Below are 25,017 nucleotides of genomic sequence, written 5' to 3' on the forward strand. Positions count from 1 at the left end.
TTAGAGTAGGTAAACCTACTCTACCTTTCTAGCAGAAGAAAGTCAATTTGCAATCAAGAAAACAAACTCAGAGGATTAGAAGGGTAGTATGAAAAAAAGAGAACCTACTTTTATAGTATTTAAGGTATTTAGACATTTTCTCATTAAACTTTAGAAATAATCAAAAAACAAACATTTGAGAGATTTCCACTTCTCTAAAGACAACACAAACAATTGGTTCATTATATAAAGGCACATGATAATACCACCTCCACAGCCTCAGCTGAATTCAGTGTAGTCCAAATGAACACAGTAAAAAATAGCATAAGGATGTCTTTTTCCTGGATCCCAGAAAGCTAAGGAAGAAACTTGCAGTGGGACCACTCCAAGAACTTGCAACGAGGGAGTGCATGAATTATTTTCGTAAACATCAGTGTCTAAATTTTACATAGAAACAATTTTAGATTTCTTTCTGTTTTCTTTGTTGTTCTGATCCCCTATCCAGTGCACTTAAATGAATGCAGCATTCCTTGTATTAACAGCAGTACTTTCCTGGTGTAACATGGAAATCTTTTATACTTTTTGTGTGTGTATGTGTTTATGCTTACTGCCAGAAAATTCACATTTGGATTACAAATGGGTAGATAAAGTTGCCAAACCCTTCTATGATGAACTATTGTCCAAATCTCTCATGTTTGTTGTTGTTGTTGTTCTTGTTGTTTTTTGAGGAGGAGGAGGATGGGGGAAGGGAAAATCTCATCTTATGCCCCACAGCTTTTCCAAGGCCAGAGGGAAAAATGTGAGTCACAATTCCCCAATCCAAAGGGCAAAGACTGTTTCAGTAAAAAAGTTGTTTGTGAGGCCTGAGAAAAGAATAATAACCCCAATGTGTAAGTGCAGATTTTATTTTGGTATGGAATATATTTATGTATTTACTTTGGCTGTCTCAGAGAAAAATTTCTGAAGCATGCTGGAATTCTGTAAAGATGCAAGAGTGGCTTTCATGTTTGCAGTGTTAAGCTGCCAACAAGCAGAAGCAATGTAAGCAATTGCATTGGTCTCTGAAATCTTTTATTCTTTTCCTGTACTCTCAATGATGTCCCAAGAATGCTCCAAATGACTTTCACTTGCAGCACTGGAAAATTTACCACCATTCAACCACTTGAATTAAAGAAGAGTGCCTCTTAACTGGTAGCAAACCTAACTTTGCTGTTGTCTTTTTCCACAAGACAACAAACCCATTACATATCACACAGTACTTTAACTAAGCACTTGATTCTGCCCATCAAAACTCAAACAGCAGCAGCAAAATAATGTATATTTAGAAAGTACACACAAATACAGAAACACATATATATATGCCTGGCACACTATGTGAGATAACACATTATTTACAATGATTTTAGTACATTCTTCACAAATAGATTTTGTCAATGAACCAGAAGAAAATATCATTGTAAAAATCTTTGTTGATTATGGAAAGAGCTGAGGAGTGACTAAATAACAATAGATGGGCATCACTACTCTGAGTCAATAATGTTATAGGTCTGATGTGGACAAACAACATGTACTGTACTACAGCAAAGCATAATCCATCTGGGACCTCAAAGTGAGGACTGCACATGTGAACAGTGAGACCACACCTTGAAAGAACACTGATTGCCATAAGGTCATGACTAGTACATGGAAGTAACAAAATAGACACAACACTGATGAAAGGCATACCAACACCTGCCAGCTGCTCTCGTCTGTCCAAAATTCTCATCCAAGACCTGAAAATACATTCTTCTACTGCAGATTTTTAAAAATGCAGTCTACACTCATTTAGTGAAAGAGAATGTAAAGAACCAAGTGTGTCATGATGTAAAAATATTGACACAAGAAGATAACTGATATATGTCTATCCTTTTAATGCTGTATTTTTTAAGACCAAAGATAATCCATAATCTGTAGGCTGAAGCAAGAAACAATTAATGAAAAGTAAGTTTCATATTTTTAATAATAAGAGAATTAAAATCTGGAGCAATTTACCAATGAATTTTCCATATTCAGGAGTCCTTTGAAGAAGGCAAGATATCTTTTCAGAAGTTATGAATTTGGTATTACATTACTTGTTCTGATAAAAAGTAATGTGTGCATTTCTGCGGCTGTTGTTATGCAGGTGATCAGAAAGGTCTCTTTTCCCTTAGAATTGATTGATGCATTACTCACAGGCTGGTTCTTAAGTATCTTGGGTCTTTTAATGAAATTCTTCTGATCACAGAACTGCATTAACACAAAGCAAAACACACAGAAAGATTTGGATTTCTTTACACTAGCCTTAATAAGCCATTGGTATCAGTGTCTGTTCTTCCAGTCATTTGATGGTTATCATTGGGTTTTCAAAGCCATGTCAGTTTTAGGCACCCAGATATCATTGACTTTCAACTTACACTGTCTGCATTGCTTACAGACCTCATCAACATGAAATGAACCTCTGACTGGACCATGGCTGTTCTTTTCAAGAGTTAACTTCAGCAAATTGGTTACATAATTAGAGATACAACTTGCCTCATTACAAACAAGCAATGAAAACTTTAATCCTCATTCATCCACAGAATCAAAGTGTGGAAGCTCTAAATCTTGTCTGAAATGGCAGATTAGAACAAACCTTGACACTGCTAAATGGAGACAGGGAACTATTTCGGAAGACTTGTAAGATAAATTGATCATGCATGACTCCATTTCTGCCTTAGGGGCAATGTTGATGAGCACTGAAAATGCTGCTGTACAGAAAAGAAAAAAAAAAAAAAAAGAGAGACAGAGAGAGAGAAATAGATATTTCTCTGCATTAATTTATTCTAGACTTCCTATAATTAGAAGAAATTATTGTTGTGTGATATTCATTCATCTCATTAGGCAGTTTAAGAAGAAACAAATTCATCCTTTCTGAAGAGAATCATATTTTTCTGAAGGTGGTAAAAATTTCTCAGGCTCCATTATAAGAATTAAAGTGTTTATAATCTTTGTTCTCAAAGCAGCTAACAGTCTGTTATGAAACATAAAAAAATGCAGTTATGGGGCTTTGGATTCTTTCAGTCTTTACACAAAAGATATGTTTTTCTGACGTAAAATTTTTCTCCTATATATCTTGCCTAGTGACCAGGAGGGGGAAAAATGAACCTTACTCCCTACTGTTAGAGGATACCACCGCCAATCCACATGGTACATACTGAAAAAACAGTAGGGATAGTTGATTCAAGAGTTTCAGTCTAGATATAAAATAATTCTGTCAGAGACAGAAGCTGACCCTTAAGGTGATACAGGAAGAAAGGTATTTTTTTCTTTCTCTCCCTCATATACCTCAGAATTCAGTCTCTATAGCCTTAGATGCTTATTTGTTGTAAATCAGTTACAACAGTTCCTAAACTAAGTCAAACTAAGCTAGAATTACAGTCTACCATATGTAATAGATGGATTGTTTTTAAATTTACTGATCTGTGGGAAAGAGTAGTTGTCCATACTGGTTTTATGTGGTAAGGGTTTGGTAGCAGGGGGGCCGGTGGAGTAGCGTCTGTGAGCAGAGCCCAGCAGCTGCCCCATGTCAGATCACAGCCAGCTCCAGCCAGCTCCTAAGGGACCTGCCACGGCCCAGTGCCAAGCCAATAAGTAAAGTAATTTGTGCCTCTATAAGAGCAGATTTAAGTAAGATGAAAAACATAAATAAATAAAAATAAACAATAACAAAAAAAAATGCTGTGCACCAGTAGCTGGGCAAGCAAGGAGTCACAACCAGCTCTGCAGACCCCCAGGGCAGTGCAGCAAGAGGGCCGGAGGAGCACCAGGCACACAGCAGAAGTTCCCCTGTGACCTGTGGAGTGGCCCCTGGTGGAGCAGGCTGTCCCCCTGCAGCCCGTGGGTCCCACATGGAGCAGATCTCCACGCTGCAGCCCGTGGAGGAGCCCCTGGTGGAGCAGGTGGATGTGGCCTAGAGCAGGCTGCGGCCCATGGAGAGCCCCCACAGGAGCAGGCCCCGGGCCAGAGCTGCAGCCCTTGGAGAGCCCACGCAGGAGCAGGGGCCTGGGGGGAGCTGCCGCCCACCCGTGGGGTACCTGTGCTGGAGCAGTTTGCTCCTGGGGGATGGACCCTGTGGTACGGAGCCGTGTTGTAGTGGTTCTTGAAGAGCTGCTGCCTGTGGGCAGCCCCTGCAGGCTCAATTTGGGAAGGACGGCATCCCGTGGGAGGGACCCCGCGTGGAGCAGGGGCAGAGAGGGATCCTGAAGGAGCGGCAGAGACAAAGTGTCAGGGACTGACCGCAGCCCCATTGCCTGTTCCCCTGCACTGCTCAGGGGAAGGAGGTAAAAGAGAATAGTTGGGGGAAAGGTGTTTTTAGTTTCTTTTTAGTTTCTCATTGTTATGCTCTGCTAGTGATAAGCAATAAATCATATCACTCTCCCTATGCTAAGTCTGTTTTGCTCGTGACGGTAATTGTTGAGTGATCTCCCTGTCTTTACCTCAACCCATGAGTCTTTTCCATTGTATTTTCTCCCCTTTTTATTTGAGGAAGTGGAGTGAGAATGTGGTTGTGGTGGAGTTCAGCTGCCCAGTTGGGTGAAACCACCACAGTGTCCTGCAGAACTATAGTATCCATGACAATAAACAACTAATCATTCAAGGGAAGTCTGGAGTTCCTGAGGGGTTGGTCAGCTCCAGGCAGCTAAGACAGAAAAGCCCTTCTTCAGGTTAAACATCTGTGCTCTTCAGTCCCTCCAAAGAACAACCTTTTATAGATGGCTCATTTCCTTTTCACCCTTCTGGAGGAGGTGGATGGAGTGGTAGGATCCTGTCTTAAAATCCCCCCATGAGAAATGCTTCTAAATTTCTATGTCTGTTCAGAAAAACCTTCACCTTGATCTACCGGCTTGCCCTGCTTTGCTATAAAGTAGGATCAAGACACTTTTCTAAGATTTTAAATGTCTCCTACGAGCTGTGAAAGCAGGGTGTTGTGTTTTCTTATGATTTGCTTTGGTGCTTTTTATTCTGAATAAACAGAAAAGCTAAGATTATGTTTCAGCTGAACTGTGAAGTACATTTTCATAATCTAGGGAAAAAAAAAAAAAAAAGGAAAAAAAAGTCCCTCTCCCTCTCCCTTTCCCTTCCCTTCCTTTTTTTTTTTTTTTTTTTTTTTTTTTTATGTACTATTATGTTCCCCCTTTCTTTTGTTCTTTTGATGAGATGTGAGTGCAAAGTCAGGCTGATGGTTGCATCAAAAGTACAGGCCCTCCGCCTCACAGCAAATCTCTATTTCAGTATGTCTGTGTGCTTGTTTGTGTGTGTACACTAGAGGCTATTTTTACTCAAAATCATAGAATATCTTGAGTTGGGAGCAACCCACAAGGGTCATTGAGTCCAACTCCTGGCTCCACACAGGACCACCCGAAACCAGACCCTATGTCTGAGAGCGTTGTCCTAACACTTCTTGAACTCCAGCAGTCTCAGTGCTGTGACCACTGCCCCGGGGACCTGTCTCAATGCCTGACCATCCTCTGTGTGTAGAACCTTTCCCTAACACCCAGCCCGACCCTCCCCTGTCCTAACTCCATGCTATTCCCTCTGGTCCTGTCCAGAGAGCAGAGCTCAGCGCCTGCCCCTCTGCTCCCCTCGTGAGGGAGCTGCAGGCCGCCATGAGGCCTCCCTTCAAGCCTGCTCTGCTCCAGGCTGAGGAAAGTGAGGGACTGCAGCCGCTCCTCATACATTTTCCCCTCAAGGCCCCTCATCATTTTTGTTGTCCTTCGTTGGACACTCTCTAACAGCCTTACCTCTTTCTTTATGGTGCCCAAAAAACTTCATGCAGTGCTCTAGGTGAGGCTGCACCAGCGCAGAGCAGAGCGGGACAATCCCTCCCATCAACCAGCTAGCAATGCCATGCCTGATGTACCCCAGGGTATGGTGAGCTCTCCTGGCTTCCAGAGCGCATTGTTGATTCATAATCTGGTTTGGAGCTGCCAGGAGCTACTCCATGACATCACCATCCTTCCTGGTCTGGTGCAAGAACCCTCCTCCAGGATGGCACAGACATGACACTCAGCCGGCAAGGAAGAGAGAGCCAGGGAGGCAAGCGTGGACCCCTGTCTGTGTGTGTGTGAACACATTTGACATGTGTTTGAAAGGATTTCCTTTTTTTGGATACACTTGGAAGGTTCTTATTTTCTTTGCAGCTTCTTTAAATCTTCAATAACTTTCTACTTTTGTTTTCTCTTTTTTTTTTTTTTTTTTTTTTGAAAACTGTATTATTGCCTTCAGCCAGAGTCACTATGAAAAATTATCACAAAGACATCTGTTTTTACATCATATTGCATCAGTTTTTGGTGATGGGGAGGATTTTCACATAGCAGTAGTCATGTGTATCAAAATGAGGAGAAGGTTTACAACAGAATACAACTTTCAAATCTAGCTGAGAGATTTAATGTCACAGACAGGCTTAAAACAACAACAACAACAAAACCGAAATTGGAAGCAGGAAAACAGGAAATCCAAAGTGGAAATATGTGCTCATTTTGAATGGCTTGGGGAAATAATCATATACTCTTGTAGACCTTTTCTCCCCAGAAACCTTAAAAAAACTATCGATATTTCTCTATGAGACATAGCTTGGTTCATCTTCAGGTTATTGGGCCTAATGCAGAAACTATGAAGTGAAATTAATGGTTCAGTGTTTTGCAGGCTGACAGACTAAATGGTCACAGTCGTCTTTTTAGCATCTCCAGAGCTGATTTGAAAATGGAAATTGGGGTCTGGGTTTGGTTTGGGGGGATTTTTAGGTTAACACACAAATATATTGCTTTTCATTCTCGTTTTTTACCATAACTACATCTCAGTTCTCTGCTGAGTTGTTTGTTTGTTTGTCTGTTTGTTTGTTTCTTAAATAAAACATTTCACTCTAAAATCAGATTTATTTTATAATTTCAATTTTTATTTGCAGTATGAACATTTTGATTCGTTCTCCTATGTTTTTGCACTACATGTTCTATTTCTCCATTTCAAAAACTCTAAAAAACATTTTTAGTAAAAAATAAAAATGAGTAACTATAATATTAAAAAATAATAATAATAATAGTAACTATGTTATCCAAATGCTGTTCTCCAGCAACACAAATAGAAATAATCTTTGTCTCAAGGTCAGTGCAAACTAAAAGCCAAAGAAGTAAGTTTGTGTCTTTTCAAAGCAAATCCAGGGTTAGATTCTAGCTTGGTTTCTAGCACATTAGTCAGCAGGAAATAGAAGCTGTTGCACCCTAATGCAAGTCACAGCCAAAGCAGTTCATGAGTTCAATGAAAGTTTAGAAAACATGGTAAGCAACAGTGCAGTGTGAAGTAGGGACAGCCTAAGGACATAAATAGAGAAGCCTGATTAGACAAGAAAAACACAGCTCAAGCAGAATAAAATTCCAGCAGTAACATAAAAGGAAAGTGGTGGTGGTGGGGGGTGTTTGTTTGTTTGTTGTTGTTTTTAGAAGTACCTGATTTCTAGCTTATGCCTAGACGTGTATAACCAGACAGGAAACCTGCCTGAAGCTCTACTTCTGAAAAAAGAACTTCAAAGTTTAGAGAAAGTAAGTTGGTAGTAAGTAATTGTTTACCAGAAGTAGACTGAATATTAGATGCAAGTGTAAGCCACAATTAACCCAGGAAGAGATTTTGTGGGTGTGAGCATGTGCACCTTCTATTTATTTCCCCATTTCCCCATTTTATTTTGATTTATTCTGTTACTATGTGGTTTTGTAATATTTTCTGCATCTTCCTGACCTTCTCTTCTATGTATTTTTTTTTCTTTTCTTAAATCTACCTTTCTCTCTTCCTTTCTCTCTTTGTGTTTAAAACATTGTGATCACTAATATCAGACGTTGCATTATAGGTGTTTAATTTAAATTTTGCTTTAAATCCTTAAAAAAACTGTGATAGAGTGAGAATGTGCATGCGAGACAGAATGCAGAATAACTGGGGATGTGACAACTTAGATAATTAATTAGTCCTTTTCATGTCAACAGGGGGGTGCACATATTTTGATTTTGTGCATATATTCTCATTCACACTCCTTTTTTTTTTTTTTTTTTTTATGCCTAGAAATGTGAAGCCTTTATTTTCATCCTGGATTCAATAAAGTGTCTGGTCTGATTACATGGATTGAATGACGTGTGTTAGCACCCTGCTTATTAACCACTCTTCATCTGCAGCAGGTCTGTGTTAGACACCTGTCTCAATTTTCCTATCACATGCCTTCTGTGCGGCACTGTCATAAGAACAGCAGACAGACACCAACCCATATTTTTCAGAGGTCTTTATTATAGGAATTATATGTAGACAAAAGACAATGCATTGGCTTTTATTCTTACTCAGTTCTTTGTTTCCTGTGTGATTAAAAATACCCATGAATCTCTTAAATCAAAGTTTCACTTTTCAGACCAGTTCTTGCAACTTTGAAGATACCAATAAGGTGACCAACACTGAAATTATTCCCAGTGCACATTCCTGGATGATATAAAGCCTCAGCAGGCAACAGAACTAACTTGTTCACTATGCTACAGTTCTAAAAATTCCTTACCCGTGCTTAGAAAGCACTCCTGTTACACCATCAGATAGCATGTTTAGAAATCATAATGATTTGAGCAAAAGGAGTTTAGGAGCAAATAAAAGGAAAATGTAGTTTAATGGCTGGATGTGGATTTGGGTCTTGGGAAACTTGAGTACGGTGTCTTGCTGTCAGCATCACGGGGTAAGATTTAGTTCATCTATTTCTATCATGTAAAAGTTTTTTTCAAAGAAGACAGTACCTGCAGAGTATTATTTGCCTTATCATAAATAAGATCCCATCACCTTCAATGTTCCTTGTCTTGTCATTCCACAGAGATTAGACTAAATCACATGATTAATAACCTTTTTAAAATGATCTCATTTCCCTGTTTTCCACGACTGCCTGTAGAACTTAGCATGTCATTCCCACCCCCAATCTGTCTCCAAAACCTCTGGCATATCCCTTTTCAGTCTTCTCCAATGAGCCTCTAAATCCTAATTCCCCTTGCTTGGGACAAGTTTGTTTATTATAGTTGTTTATTATAGTTTTATAATAAACACCAATGCACTGTAGGACATGGAACAAAATTGCACTTTATCATTTTTTTCCTGATGTTTTCCATTACATACCTTTCCTTTTCATTCTTCTTTTGGATTTCAATTACTGACTCTTCTGGAGCCATTGCTTTCTCTTTCAATGACCCTATGTAAACCAACAGTAATGAGACAAAGCCACAGGGCTCCTGGAGCCTACCTGCCCCTCACACCACCAGAGGTAGAAACATTTTTCATATTGTTTAATATCTCCTTGCCTTTATAGGGCTCTCACTCATATCTATGTTTTCTTAGCTCTCCTGAAATCCCTGTCTATCTCTATTTTTTCTCCTAATAGAGACATACAGGGTTTGTGTATTTATCTGTATTATTTAAATCCCTTTTCTCTCAGGATAGTTCCAAGATGAATAATTAAAAAAAAAATAAATAAAAAAAAGAAAAGAAAAAGTCTCTCACAGAAAGTTTATTCACATCCACATACAGATTCTTCATAAAATTTCCAGAATTACCTGGAAACACTTTCCAAACACTTTATCATGTTAAGAATGCTGTAAAGGGTGGAGAGAGCAAGTTTTGGGGTCATATCTCCCTTTCCTCCATCTGATAATTGAAAGGACATCTGAGTGACATGGACATATTCCTGCCTGTGCAAATCATTTGTAGCAGACTTAAATGATTTTTATTCCCACAGCTATGCGATAAAGTAGATAAGGAATGTGTCCATTTCAGAGAGGATATACTGAGGAACATATCAGACTTCTGACTTGTCTGGTATTATACAGTTTGTGGATGTGCCAGGAATTGAGTATAGTTCCTCAGCCCTACCCTGGTTCTCTAGAGTATCACCCAGATTATTGGCTCAGCTCTCCATCAGTTGAAGCACTGAATCACCAAACAGGAGTTATTTCTTTGTTTAGCCTCTTTCTCCAACAATTTATAATTGCAACAAGATGGACTTGGATTTTTTTTTTATTGTTTTGGTGTTTTTTGTTTTGTTTTTAGTGTAAAAGGGAAATGCTCTGTGGTAGGTTGATTTTAAATTCCATGGAGTCCACAAAACCTTCAGGCTAACACAGTTCTGAGGTATTTATAACATGGTATTGATGTTGTGAAGTACTTCACCTCCACCCCTGTCTGCCTTGAGACATCTTGTTTTCAGAGGAAAGTGAATACAAGTTCAAGGTTACAGGAGAACATTTCCCTGGCTTGTCAACTCCTCCTCTTTCAGCTTGACTGGAGAGCTGCTTCATGCTCTCATACTTTATTCTTGTGATCAAACTGCAGGAGGCAAATGAGAGCCATGAGGGTTGTGGCATTTGTGGTTTATTTTAACAGTGGTTTATTCTCAGGGAAAAACAAAAACAAAACCAAAAAACAAACAACCAAAAAAAAAAAACCACCCTGTAGTTTGCAAATGGAAAAAGGATATGGGCTGTGTCATGTTGGTTTGCTTTAAAGATGGGTTGTAGCTATTCGTCCTTTCCTTCTCTTGTGGCAGGTTTCTCCTTAGGTTTGACGACAAGTGACATTATTAGTGCTGATGGCCAGGCCTTGAACTCACTGTGTTGATTGCCTGAATGTTTCTGTTTCTCAGTGTAATGAAAGAACAATCAGTGCCTCTGTGATATCCTCATGTGGCACTAACTGCTATTAGAATTTATAATCATTTGTTTATAAGTATTTATTATATGTTCTGACAAGAGGCTTTACAGACTCCAACTGAGACTGAAACACTGTAGTATGAAGCATTGTATAGATTCACAGGAACATACTAAGAACTTACAATCAATATAAATGAACAGGAATGGAGAAAAGGAACATGAAGTAGAAAATAGCCTTCTCTAGCAGTTATTTCAGCAGCTACCACGCAGCGCCTCAGTCCCTACACATTTGATCACACTTCCTGTCTCATTACTACAGTTAAAATTTACTGTTCTTCATGTTGGTTTTTCAGCTAGAAACATAATAACACGTAACTTTGGGCAACAAAGGCTCTCTGAATACCAAAAATCACAAAAATGTAAAAGGAGGAGGAGGTAAGGAGTGAATAATTGTTTTGCATGTTAGGTGCCTCCCCGCCTCCTATTTATAAACAGTCCCCCCAACCAAGGGTAAAAACATGTATCTTCTTATAAGAAGAAATACTGAGATCAGATTGCTTTTTCTTTTATTTTCTATAGAAAGCTTTAGTCCCTTAAAACTATGTTAGTGAGAAAACTATCATGAACATTTTGGGAGAATAACCATATGATGCTGGAAGGAGACTGAGGGAGTGACATTCAGTTGTCTGAACAGGCATCTCTGATTCCTGTCAGACCCCTTGAGATGGTGTGTGAGAAAACTGCACCAGGCTGGTTGACATTATGTAGGACCTAGGGGAGCCTATGAACAGAAGCCAGTTGGAATTTCATATGGCAGAAAAATAAAATAAAATAAAATAAAATAAAATAAAATAAAATAAAATAAAATAAAATAAAATAAAATAAAATAAAATAAAATAAAATAAAATAAAATAAAATAAAATAAAATACATTGGATGTGTATCTACAGTGTCACTCCTGAACCCTCACTGGATGGAGGACAGCATCATGAGTGGCACCAGGCAACAGGGACCTGATCTCAGCATTCTGAGGTGTTAGCTGGCCCACATCACATATCACCTGGGCAGAATAAAGCCAAAAGGTTTTCATCTGCCTGGTGTATTTTCACCACTCCCGAGTGTGGAGGAGTAGGTGCAGGGAGGTTGCTTTAAGCATTTACCCTAAAACATTTGTTCTGTCTTTCAGTCCTATGTTTTGGTGGAACAGAAGAAAGATATTCTCTCCCTGTAAGAATCTGGACATATTTTTCTAGCTGTAAAGCCCACTGGTTAAAAATAAATAAATAAATAAATAAATAAATAAATAAATAAAAATAAAAAGAACAAAACAAGGACATGCTGATGAAAATGAGAAAAGTTGTGTCTTTTTTATTCAGCCTAACAAATGAAGAAGAATTTGTGCCAGGGAATGTGGTCTATACCTCTAAGTTAATTAGCGGTAAATGCGTATTTAGTTAGTGGGAGGGGTGGAAATCAAGAACCTTGTTATTTCTGTTTCTCAGTTCCTGTGCATTTAAATTCACAATTACACTTCTAGAGGAAGCTGCCTCTCCAGCAGAGAGGTCTGTACTGATCAAGGGAGCTGCCTGTTTCAGATACACTTAAGAAGGTATCTGTTGCCAAGGGGCCTCAGAGTTGTAACTGTTCACTGTTCTCATTTTCTCTTCTGCCAATTATCTAAACACTTTTCCCATTCACTTCATAATAATGATAATAATACCTTCATTAGATAATCTCAAGGCAATTTCTACTATGAAGCAAATTGGGGTTATTTCACCCTATCGACAAGTAGCAGAAGGGGTCACTTAGCCTTTGGCTGAAGCTAAATGCCCAAGCAAAATAGCCAGATTTCACCAGTTTCTCTACTGTGAAAAACATGGGATAAAAATGTGCTGCTGCTACCATTGTAAGGAAGGCAGTTTCTTGAATATCTGTGGCTTTTTTTGTGCCTGAAGGAACCAAAGATTCTTCCAGACTGATGGGAATCATCCTTGGCTAACTCTGTATTGTTTGTGCCCTTGGCCAAGCCATGAGGGTGAGAAACCTTAAATACGACAATGTTGCAAGGACATAACATCACGAAGAGAGCTTGATTGTTCCTTTTCATCACTTCTCAGCTGCACAGCTACAGATCATTTTCTGAGCAAGGCATCAGCCTGTCCTTAATGCATCACTGAATTCATCAAAGTCTTCTTTTGTGAGAGCCCTTTAATATTCCCAAACCCTGAACTTGTGATGCTGTGATTGAAGGTGGCTGGAGCAACAATGAACCTTTGTGGCCAATAGGGAAGACATCACCAGTGACTGCTGTATCAAATTCCAGGTAGATGGTGCAGTGCAGAAATAACCTACTCTAAGCCAGCAATCATGCACAGCTTGCTGCTATTCATGACAGTGCTGTAAGATATGCAAAATATAATTCCACCTTATTGTGATTGTAGATGAGTTTCAAATGCAGTCTTGCAAAAAATGCACAGAAAAACTGAAAACAGAGTCATTGGTCTAAACTTAACTGTAGTAATGACACCATAGTTCTATTTTTATGCCAGAGTAGATGTTTACAGCATTATAAGAGTGACTTAATGCGACATTCTCAGTTCTTTTCCCTGAGATCCTTATTACTGAAGCCATAATGATCTGAAGGTACAGGACAAGTTTTGCAAAGGGAGGTTATATCTTATATTAAGCCAATACAGGCAGGGAAAAAATAGTCAAGGTTTTGGCAGCAGAGTTTGTGCTCCTTACATCTAGTCTATTTTCTCCAACGGTTGGTTTAATAAAATTTGTTACCTATCTCTGCAAACCTTGGCTTACTACAGGATTCAGATCAGGAAACAGTCACACTATCCAGAGACATCCACCTCCCAGTGTCCTTACAACATACAGAACATGGTCCACAGTAATAAGCCAATGAGTCCTTGAGAAAAAAGCCACATTTTAATTTGTGCCTTGAATTTGTGCTGCAGATTGCTAGACATATGGAGCTCATTAAAGGCGTTCAAAGATAACAGAGCCATTGTCATTGGACTCTTGTTTCAAGTGCATATGGTTGCTCATGTACATGACAGTAGCAAAATATACAGCTTATCTCTGTCTCTTCTAGCACCTGAACAACTGAAATTGTTATAGACAGAAATATTTTATGGTTCTTCTCCAGTTGCACCCTTCTACCACTACACTTGGGTCAAAGATCAAGAGAAGATGGTTACACTCAGAAAATGTCAGAGACAAGATTTGTAAGAACTCCTCTGTTCCACAGGGTGTAATGGGTCCTGGTTACACACAGAAACTGCATCATGTGCAAGAACCCTATCAGCTGATGGAAAAGTGGAGAAGTGAGCATGATTTAGGACTAGAACACTTGCCTTTAAAATATCATGAGTTCTTAATCTGCCATGCATAAAGTCAAGTTTTAAAAAATAGTTGGCTTTCACATTGTGAGTGTTTAGTAGCTAACCTCCCTGAGCATGCCTAAAATGAGCACTATAAAGACATACTTCAAATGACAGATATGACATGTTCTTAACATTCTTTCCATGGCATTGTTAATCTTGACTCATGACACCCTTAATTTTGACTACCCTGTATACTATTGTGAGGATTCAGTGAATTTTACATCAGAAAAAAAAATCAAGTCTTCCTTCCTCCCTCCCTCCCTCCCTCCCTCCCTCCCTCCCTCCCTCCCTCCCTCCCTCCCTCCCTCCCTTCCTTCCTTCCTTCCTTCCTTCCTTCCTTCCTTCCTTCCTTCCTTCCTTCCTTCCCTCCTTCCTTCCTTCCTTCCTTCCTTCCTTCCTTCCTTCCTTCCTTCCTTCCTTCCTTCCTTCCTTCCTTCTTTCCCTTCTCCTTCCCTCCCTTCCTCTTTCCGTCCCTTCCACCTTCCTTCCCTCCCTTCTTCCCTCCCTCCCTCCCTTCTTTATTTTTTTTTTATTTTCTTTATTTCTTTCCACCTCTCCTTCTGCAGATTGTTGTTGCTTTTATTTAATTTCTAGAAGAACTTGGCCAATAAATCTGAAAGGAACAGGGTGTGGAAAGTAAAATTAAACCAATCTAGCAGAGAAAGTCATAACAGGAATCAGTGGCTGGGAGTTAAAGCCAGACAAATTCAAATGAGAAATAAAGCACTGTGTGTGTGGTTAGCCATTGGAACAAGCTGTAAAGAGTACCAGATTTACATCTCTTGTTTCCTTTATGGAAAACGTGTTTTGGAAGGTACTTTCTACTCATGTCTCCTGGATTCGATGGCGAAATGCTTGGCTGAAATCTAACTGTAAAACGTAAGAGGTCAGACCAAGGCCCTTTTTGACCTTCAAATATATGAAGAAATGTTCATAGGTCTTCTGATGCTCTTCTTTTCCTATGCATTCTCTTTTCTTTGGATTGTTGAAGTTTTACTCCAATTTCACTAGTTTGTCATTGTTAGGTGCCAATAGGCACCAGAAAGAATGATGCAGATGTGTATCCAGGCAGAACAAGCTTACAACTCCTTGCTTGCACCCAAGACTCAAACCATTCAAGTTTATTTCTCCACTGAACTCTCTCTATTCCTGTGTGTCCAGAAACTCAAGCCACCAAAGAAGCAGGAAGACACGTTTATCATCCAGCCTCACTATATGCCATTCTGCAAGTCATAAAATCGTTAGATGAATGAAAACCTACGCTCTTCCTATTCAAAAACTGGAGGAGAAACTGGCAGCGTTACAGGGGTCTAATTAATGAACAGACATAAATAAATGTGTTCTGTTAGCATCATGCTTAGATAGTATTATGCCGCTTTCTTCTGTTCTGCTTGACAAGGGCTAGTTGCAGAAATATTAAGTCTCAATAAATCTAGTGAGTACAGACAGCTGGGAGGTGGGGGGAGGGATACATTGCTACATTTGGAGCATTTTTTTAGGAGTGATTATGAGAATCCCAGTCTGAAGGGAAGATTACTGATCTTCTCTTTCACAAACAACAAAAAGAGAAGCAACTCAGATCAGACCACAGAAGAAGCCCTAAGCATCTCCTGGGTTTTCTGCACAAATACTGACTCAAAATCATGTTCACATCTGCAGTAGGAGATACAATCTGTAGAAAGAGGGGGAAGAAGGGCAGAAGGGGCATTTCAAGACCTTTGAAATGAAGACGGCAATAAACTGTAGTTAGGGGAGACATAACTAACCTGAAATCCCAGACCTTGCCAAAAAAGGGATACAAACCAGTGCATAGTGTCTGTTTGTGCTTCATCACTACGGTGAACTTGCCTTTTCTTCCTAGTTAAACTACCACACCATTTGATAACCCATGAATGGTTATCAGATGATAACCATTATCAGCCACTGAGTCACAGCTCACATTTGAAAAGCCTTGAAGAATATGAAACAGTTCTAATGCAGACCAATAACAATAATAACTGATGTTTCATGCTAAATGCAGATAAAGAAAGAGTAGGTTACTTTATCTTCTAATATCTGATTGGTGGTTCACCAGTCCAAGTCACTGCATTTTCCAGCTCCTACTCTGTACCTGAATAATCTAAGCTCTTTTCTGTAAATAATTTTGTAGACCGGAGTCTTCTGCCATGCCCACTCCCTTGCTGCTGCAGTGGCCCTGTTATTAACTGTCTTGGACCTGACTTTTGTCTCATCAGCAGGAACTGCTGAATTATCACTGGCAGGTGCCATGAATGGTGAGCACGATCCCAGACATTGCAAGGGTATTCTAGAGAAGGAAACCCTCTGGCAATGACACTACACAAAGCAGGAGCTCTGGTTATGTCTTGGACACACATATATCACTGTGGAGCAGTTTTATTAAGACTGCAGTGCAGCAGCTGCTGTGACAGAAATGGAACTGATGATTAAGTCTCAGCATTATCTCAAGGACTAGCCAGGATGAAAGGGTTACTCCTACTCCCATGCTCATAGACCAAGGTGCCACCAGGAGACGTGGTCATATATGAACAGTGTAAATCATAGCATGGCAACAATTGCTTCCATTGCCAGTTAGTGCTTTACACCCAATGTTTGCAAATAGCATTTTCCCAGACTTTACCTGCAGTTTCCATGTCACCTGTCAATTGTACCAACAGAGCAGCTAGTGAGGCACCAGAACAGGAAAGAAGAGTGAAGCAAGAGCTGACTCCTACCATTAGAGAAACACATCACTGTGAGTCTACTTGAAGTTGAACCTGTGAGGAAACACTGCCAAAGGACCTGACCTAAGAGCAGACTAATGACCACAAGTAGGAACAGTGACTGCCAGGAGATGCTAATCACACCTCTTGCCATTTTGAGGGCAGCAACAGTGAGCAAAAACTAGTCATTCACCAAACACATTGTTAGAAAGCAGAAGTTTTAACAGGGAAGAATAGAAGGGTTCTCACATGAATACCAGAAAACAGGCTAAAAGTAATACTGATATGCCAATGCAGAGCTCATGGGTACACTTGAAATGCTGAAGAACCTCAAAGGTTTTCAGGACACAGATCATAATCGTCTTCAAGCTTCTTTATGTGAGGCTGACATCCTCCTTGACACCATACAATTCATGGATTATACCTTACTCCCCCGTGTTGTTTTTACTACATGGAAAAGCACAGTGAATAAGTCTGAAACATATTATTCTCCATTTTATGACTGAGGGTATCTCAAGCAGAGTAGGTATAGAGCAGCTCTTACCCTATGCTGAGTAGGCCCAGGTCATTACAGATCAAGAAGTCTCTTTGATTTGCCCTAACCTACTGTTGCCCAGCACCCATATCACCTCTGTGGTTGTCAGGTGGGTTGTCCCAGGTTAGTTCAGGATGGAGTCTTTTTCCACTCTGTTTCAATGCTCACTTCCCTAATATATCAGTTTTGCTTCCTGTTTTTTAGGAAAATAATTGCTTTCCCCAATGCTCAAAACAGCTGCCTGAAATATATATTGATTTTCAGCTATGGCCCCTTCCTTATTTTGCTGATAAACTCTAGTCTGAAAAATATATTTATTCTCAGATTTGTAGAACTCAATTATTCCCTTTGGGATCTTAGATTGTGCACAACTGCCTATAAAATATTCCCCATTGCTTTGCAAAAGATATTTTCCCCATTTGGGCTCTTAAACACTGATTCTAGGAATCAGGTAGATGCTGTCATTCAAAACTCCATTGTTTGTGGCCAATATATGACCTCATTTTTACCGCCTCTTCCCCAGCACTGCAGGGCAGCAGGCAGTTACACAAGAAAGCTGTTTAGCTGGGCTGCAAATCTGCCAAAAGAACTGTTTTCACAGTTCCTTTCAAAGGATTTCAACCCATAACAAAGGAAACATCAGCTCTTTGTGACTTGGTAATGGAAGAATCTCCAGGAGTGGAGAAATGCAGCACCAATGTGAGGAAAAGGAGACTGTATTGCAGCAGCTGGATGGGTAGACCCCATGTTTTGCTCTGACTCAGACTCCCAAGCTAATTTACACAAACAAGCACCCAACAGGATCTCCATAAATAGTTACCTGAATAGATAATCGACTACACCATAACAACAGACATTGTCAAATGAAGGCTTCGGTCTCAGAAGGAAGAAAGCCACATAGCACAGTACATAAACAGCACCTATTTTCCCTATTTCAGTGTGTGGATCCAATATCATTACCAAAATTATTATCGAAACAAAATGAAGTAAGTTGTGAGATGCTGTAGCAGATTCCACATATTCCGATGTCCCTGAATCAAGACAAGCTTTCTGAAAGTTAAACTTTAGACCAGCACAGGTTGTCAGTATCCTTACAGGGTTGACAAGGCCAAATTCTGTCAAGTTCAGGATTTCAGAAGGTCAAGCTAGATGGTCAAAATCTCTCTCACAGCTTTGAAATCTCTTTTTTTCTGAGTATGAGAAAAGAGATTTGCTATTTTTTTAAACTCTTTTCAATAATTAATTCCAGTTCGCTTCTATCAAAATAACATAAAGGCACTCTGAGGAAAAAATGAGGGGGAAGGGAAATTAAAGGGCTTTTATCAGGGCATTCTTGCTTTTCTGTTGTGAGACTTTTTAGCAGGAATCTCAGCAGTCACTCAAAGAGACTTGAAGAACTGTTTTTATGTCCTGTCTGGTGTCTTCTATAGGCAATATAATTAATAATAATAATAATAATTATTATTATTATTATTATTATTATTATTATTATTATTATTATTATTATTATTATTATTATTATTATTTTAGAAATGCACTTTCCCTGTTACGCATTTGTGCCCAAAGCTTGTGCTGGCTTGCTGGGCTACCTGCTGAACATGGCAGCAGAGCTGTGTGCATCAGAGAAAGCCCTATTCACATCAGTCACAGCCCTCCCATTGAGTTCAGTAGGTTGGGAGCTTGCCTACCCTTCTCTCAGCAATGTTGTTTTCCACCTCTCCTCCTTGCCCCTGGCCACATGAAGAGGGGAGAGAAAAACAAATAAGGAATCATTAAAAATAAATAAATAAATGAAATTCTAACATCTAATAATTCAAAAACAAAAGTTGGTAAACTTGGGAAGTATGCCTTGTTCCTAGCGATGAAATTTTTTTTTGCCCCAGAGATACAAGTAAAAAGGACCAAACATCTTAAAAGGCATAGATAAAAAATTTCCATATCATTAAATTATCATGACACTATTACACAAATTATCAAATGCTTATGGAAACAGTAGTACCGCTACTACTAATAAAATGTATTTTAATTTCTGGGTGATCAAATGTCTCCAAACAATTCTATGTTTATGTCTCTAAGGCAATGGATCTACATATATACATATATATATATATATAAATTCTCACAAGGGCTAAACCCTTAATAAATCAAACTGAATTACTCCAGGAATTAATTTGGCACAGATAACACTATCTGCACTGGGATTTTCAAAAAGACCTGTCAATAATTATGATGCTAAGATCTTACTTAATCACCCTAAGAAGAGGTAGAAAACTGAAAAATATTTCTTGATTCCCAATCACGATTTTAGCATTTAAGTTTATATATATATATATAAACTTAATATATAAGTTTATATATATAAATATAAATATATATATATTATATTGTATTATAATATAATATAATATAATATATATATTATATATATATATTATATATATAATATATATATATTATATATATTATATTATATAGTTTATAAATATATATATATATATATATATAGTGTGTGTGTGTGTGTGTGTATTAAATAGACACTTAAAGAGCATGCCTATTGCATGGCTAGCATTTTAATTTATACAGCCTAAACAACTAGAAGTTTAAAGGAACAAAATATCCACAGGTAAGTTTTGCCCTGAAGACTGGCCAAGAAGCATATACCATATGCAGTTGGTAAAATTTCTGGTTAGGCTTATATTCAGTTTGTTTACAAAAATTATATGCAATTAGGGTTTCTCGACATTAGGAACACTTTTGATACTTGTTGAACAAGAAACAAGGCAGTTGTCCTCTTCAATACAAAGTAAAAAAGGGAGAGTAGATGGCAGTACGACCCAGCAGAAAAGGTGAAAGAACTGAAATGTAGCAGTGCCATTTTCCGGAAGCCTCTTCAACATTTATCAGGTTCTCCACACTTGTCTCAGTCTTCTCTCAGCAAGTTTTCAATCATTTTATGCAGCAATCTCCTGCCCAGCTCATTCTCAGGTGTCTCCCAGGCACCAACATTTATCCACATCAGACATCCTCATAACCTCTTTATACCCATCCTCCAGCTCAGAACAAAGTGTCTCTACATTCCTCATTGGCCACTTGCTGTGCAGTTCCATAGTTAATCCTCACCCCCACTGGCTGTAGTGGCCAGTATTTGTATTTTAGTGTGTGAGTGTGCATATTCATTTAGTAGGCAGCATAGTTACTCAAGGCACAGCACCATGCACGTTTGCTACTAGCAGATCTGATGTAGCATTGTGTTGGCTCTACTGTTAGGTGTATGGTTGCTCATGAGATTAAAACAGTACTCCTGCTCCTTCATGGACTTCACTGCAGTGAGAATTCTGGCAGCCTGCTCTAACTAATTCCTTGCTTGTTTGTGTTTTTATTATTTGGTTTCCCTTTTAGACGCTGTTTTAAAAGTAGACTACTGAACAATTCCACACCAAACTGCTCAAACATAAAAATAAAATAATAAAATAAAATAAAATAAAATAAAATAAAATAAAATAAAATAAAATAAAATAAAATAAAATAAAATAAAATAAAATAAAATAAAATAATCTTGACCTTGGATAGGAAAGTGAAAGGCCCAACAGTGAGATTTGAGAGGTGCTTATCAAGAACTTCCTTTCTATCTGTCAGAGCACCAAGAGAGTCAAAATGAGAGTCTGAATTTGTAAGGAAATGATTACCTAGGTATCCTCACCTTTTGCCAAGGAGGTCTCCCATTTAAATAGAGAACAAGCCCAAAACTTCTCAACATTTTTGGACAAGTACATTTGTAGTGTGTTTAAGTGACAAGGTTTGGGTTGTAGGACTGCTGCAGGGGATGGCCTCTATAAGAAGAGTCCAGAAGCTGCCCCCTGTTAGATAAGGGCCATGTTCAGACAGCTACAAAGGGACCTGCTGCTGCCTAGAGCTGAGCTAATAAGTGATGTTGTTTGCACCTCTGTGAGAGCAGATTTAAGGAAGGGGAAAAAATAAAATGCTGTGCTTCAGTAGCTGGGAAAGCAAGGAGTCACAACCAACCTTGCAGACCCCCAGGGCAGTGAAGAAAGAGGGCAGGAGGAGCTCCAGGCACACAGTGGAAGTTTCCCTACCGTCTGAGAGGTCCCTGGTGGAGCAGGCTGTCCCCCTGCAGCCCATGGGTCCCACATGGAGCAGATCTCCACGCTGCAGCCCGTGGAGGAGCCCCTGGTGGAGCAGGTGGATGTGGCCTGGAGGAGGCTGCGGCCCATGGACAGCCCCCGCAGGAGCGGGCCCCGGGCTGGAGCTGCAGCCCGTGGAGAGGAGCCCATGCAGGAGCAGGGGGTCTGGGGGGAGCTGCTGCCCACCTGTGGGGGACCCATGCTGGGGCAGTTTGCTCCTGGGTGATGGACCCCGTGGTACAGGCCCGTGTTGGAGTGGTTCTTGAAGAGCTGCTACCTGTTAGCAGCCCCAGCAGGATCAGTTTGGGAAGGAGGGCATCCCGTGCGAGGGACCCCACGTGGAGCAGGGGCAGAGAGGGACCCTGAAGGAGTGGCAGAGGCAAAGTTTTATGGACTGACTGCAATCTCTATTCCCCCATTCCTCTGTGTCCCTCATGGGGAGGAGGTAGAAGAGCGTGGATGGGGGAAAGGTGCTTTAGTTTGTTTTTTAGTTTCTCACTGATCTAGCTTGTTAGTAATAAGTAATAAATTTCATTACTCTCCCCTATTCTGAGTTTGTTTTGCCTGTGACAGTAATTACTGAGTGATTTCCCTGTCCATATCTCAATCCTTGAGCCCTTTTTATCATATTTTCTTCCCCTTTCCCTTTGAGGAAGGGGAGTGAGAGTGGTTGTGGTAGAGCTCAGCTGTCCAGCTGGGTAAAACCACCACAACATTCAACTTGACATGTCCAAGTCATCAGTGGTAACTATCTGCTCTTTAACAAGCTTTTTGAACTAAGTTGTTATGTCAAATGTACTTTGCCTACAATTTTACAACCAGTGCAGCCCAGATGGGGGTTTGGGGTTGGCAACTATGCCACTGACAAACTTAAAATAGCATGTCTATTGGTTGGCACCTCACCAACCACACCAACTAAAAGTATGTCCTGCAACTTTAACCCTAAACACTTGAACAGCACTGTGTTAACAACAACACTACAGTTGGAAGCAAAGATGTTAGTGGATGTTAAGAGTAACACTTCAGTCTGGCCCATGTTGGTCACGTTGTGCCTTCTGCTTCCTAATCCTGCACAGCCAAGGAAGTCATGTTAGTTGTGTTATGTACACATACCCAATGGAAAATCAGAAAGGAGCATCTTTAAAATCAGTATTCCTGATGCAATAGTTGTAGCAGTGTTACTGAAAGAGATTATCACTGTTCCACTAGGCTGGTGGCTGTCATGCTAAAGAAAAGGTGTGAGTGACTGTTCACTGCAGCTTGAGCTTCCATGCTTTGTTATTCAGCTGGGGATTTCTTAGGCGGGGAGCAATTAACTCTGTCCCTTTGAAAACCAAAGATGCTAGAGTAATTCTCTCATGAAGTACATAGGTTTGGTTTAGCAGCCAACAGTAGAGCTGAGCCCGTCAAGCATCCTTGAATCTCCACAGCAACATGATTTATCCCAGACAAACCATAGTCAGAATAAGTGATTTTGCAAATCAGTTTTTAGAAAAGTGTTATTTCTGGTAGCACAACTTAAGAGTACACATTTGCATATGCATTGTCTACTGGTCAATGAACTGATAACACAATTGTTATGTGATCAAATGCCTTTAACAGAACAGTAAGGCTTTTCTATGTGAGCATCAAAGCATCCACTACCAATTATAGGATTTCCAAAGTACCCTTGATGAATTGGATAGATTAGGGAACCTATTTTTTTTGAAACTCTTATAAAGGAAGCAGTGATAGTTTTTTGGATGTGTTCATCACCTCCTTTTTGATGCCACTAGATGCTGGGCTCACTTATATCAATAGCTGTTAGAACCTATCATATCCAAAAAGCCCGTGACCTGTTGTAGAGTGTAAAAAGGAAATCAAATCTTCTTACGTGTGATTTGGTCTGAATAATTGTAGCATTTGCTGAGAGAAATAGTTTGCATCAAATATGTGCTACAAAGGGGGGAATATTCTGATACAATCAAACCAATGTTTCATGGTCTTAGACCAGAATTGAGCAACATGTGGTTCTTGAGCCATATGCACCTCTTGAGCTGTTCAAGGAAGGATTCCATGCCAGGGCTAAATCACATCTCAGGAAGAGGACTAATGGTCCATGCTGGCATAGTGACTGTGGGTATAATCAGAATCTCCTGCTAATAGCAAGTATCAAGCCAGAAGGGGCTAATGAAGCTGATATCACTGGGTGACCTTGAGACGCTATATGCATAGCCCCACCAATTCCCAAAATAGGGCCCATGATGAGCCGTTGTCATCTTCTGTCTGTGAATTGCTCTTCAATCATCTCTCCCATTGATTCACCATGTGTCCTATGGTTTAGAGCCATATGAAAACACACAGGATTGGCCACCTCTGTGCTGTAACCAGTATTTGATATTTTAAGTGGAGAAGAGGTTTTAAAAATCAATCTGTAACAAAGATAGATAATTATGTAAAATGCAAAATTATTATTATTATTATTATTATTATTATTATTATTATTATTATTATTATTATTATTATTATTAATAATCCTCATCCAGTTCTCAGTGCTGGAGTTTTAAAGCATAATGTTTGATTATCTTGTATAATTATTAACTGTCATTGAGTCATGATTGCTTGGTAAATATTTTTGATTTTAATTTTAAAAGGAATGTAACTTTTTATGGCAGCTGAAACTGTATTTTTAAATTCTTGTGGCTCTTCAGAATCAGAAGATTCTCAGCAGTGAGAGGGAAAGAATAGTACACAGGGATTTAGGTAGATTATGACATTTATCACCACAAGTGATGTTACTGAAGAACTGTGTTCACCCATGATTTATTAACTCTCCTTACTTTCATTAAAACAAACCTTATGAGAGACATAGTAATCTGCATTGTGAATATAGACCCAAGTGACGGTGAATTCTCCACAAACAGGTGGAAAGACAAGGGGGATTGTACAGAAGGTTTCACATCTCTCTTCATTTCAGTGCAGAAGACTGTCAGACTTCACTAGCCAAGAAGATATTTAAAATAACCCAGTGGCAAAACTATTAAGAAAATGGCCATTCTTCGGAATCAAATTTTTGTTTGTTCTGAAGCTCCAGAAGTGTTATTTTCTAAGAACATTTGAGGGAATATATTTTAACAGGGTTGAAAGGTAACGTTTTGACTTTCAGTTTTGAAGCAGAATTATGTTTTTTTTTTTTGTTTTGTTTTGTTTTTGTTTTGTTTTGTTTTGTTTTGTTTTGTTTTACTTTAGTGTGTATCTTATTATGATATGATATTGCAATTCCTGTAGATACTGGCGGGGGGGGGGGGGGGCTGAGGGGGGAGGAAGGGGGGGGAAGGCAAAATATAGTCACCTTAGTAAGGCAAGAATGGTTTGACCTTATAAATGTATTTTTTCCCCAAAACTTCACTTTTTGAAAGATTTCATGTTTGTTGGGCTTCAAAGCCTTTTTTTTCAAAACATTCAGAAGTTTTTCTATAGCACAGAAATTCCACATTTCAACCATCTTTGGAGTCTAGTCAATGAGTACCACTCCCTATAACCATTAGCAATGTTAATCTTG

This window comes from Netta rufina, assembly GCF_964035555.1.
Source record: "Netta rufina genome assembly, chromosome: 3".
NCBI classification, from domain to species: domain Eukaryota; kingdom Metazoa; phylum Chordata; class Aves; order Anseriformes; family Anatidae; genus Netta; species Netta rufina.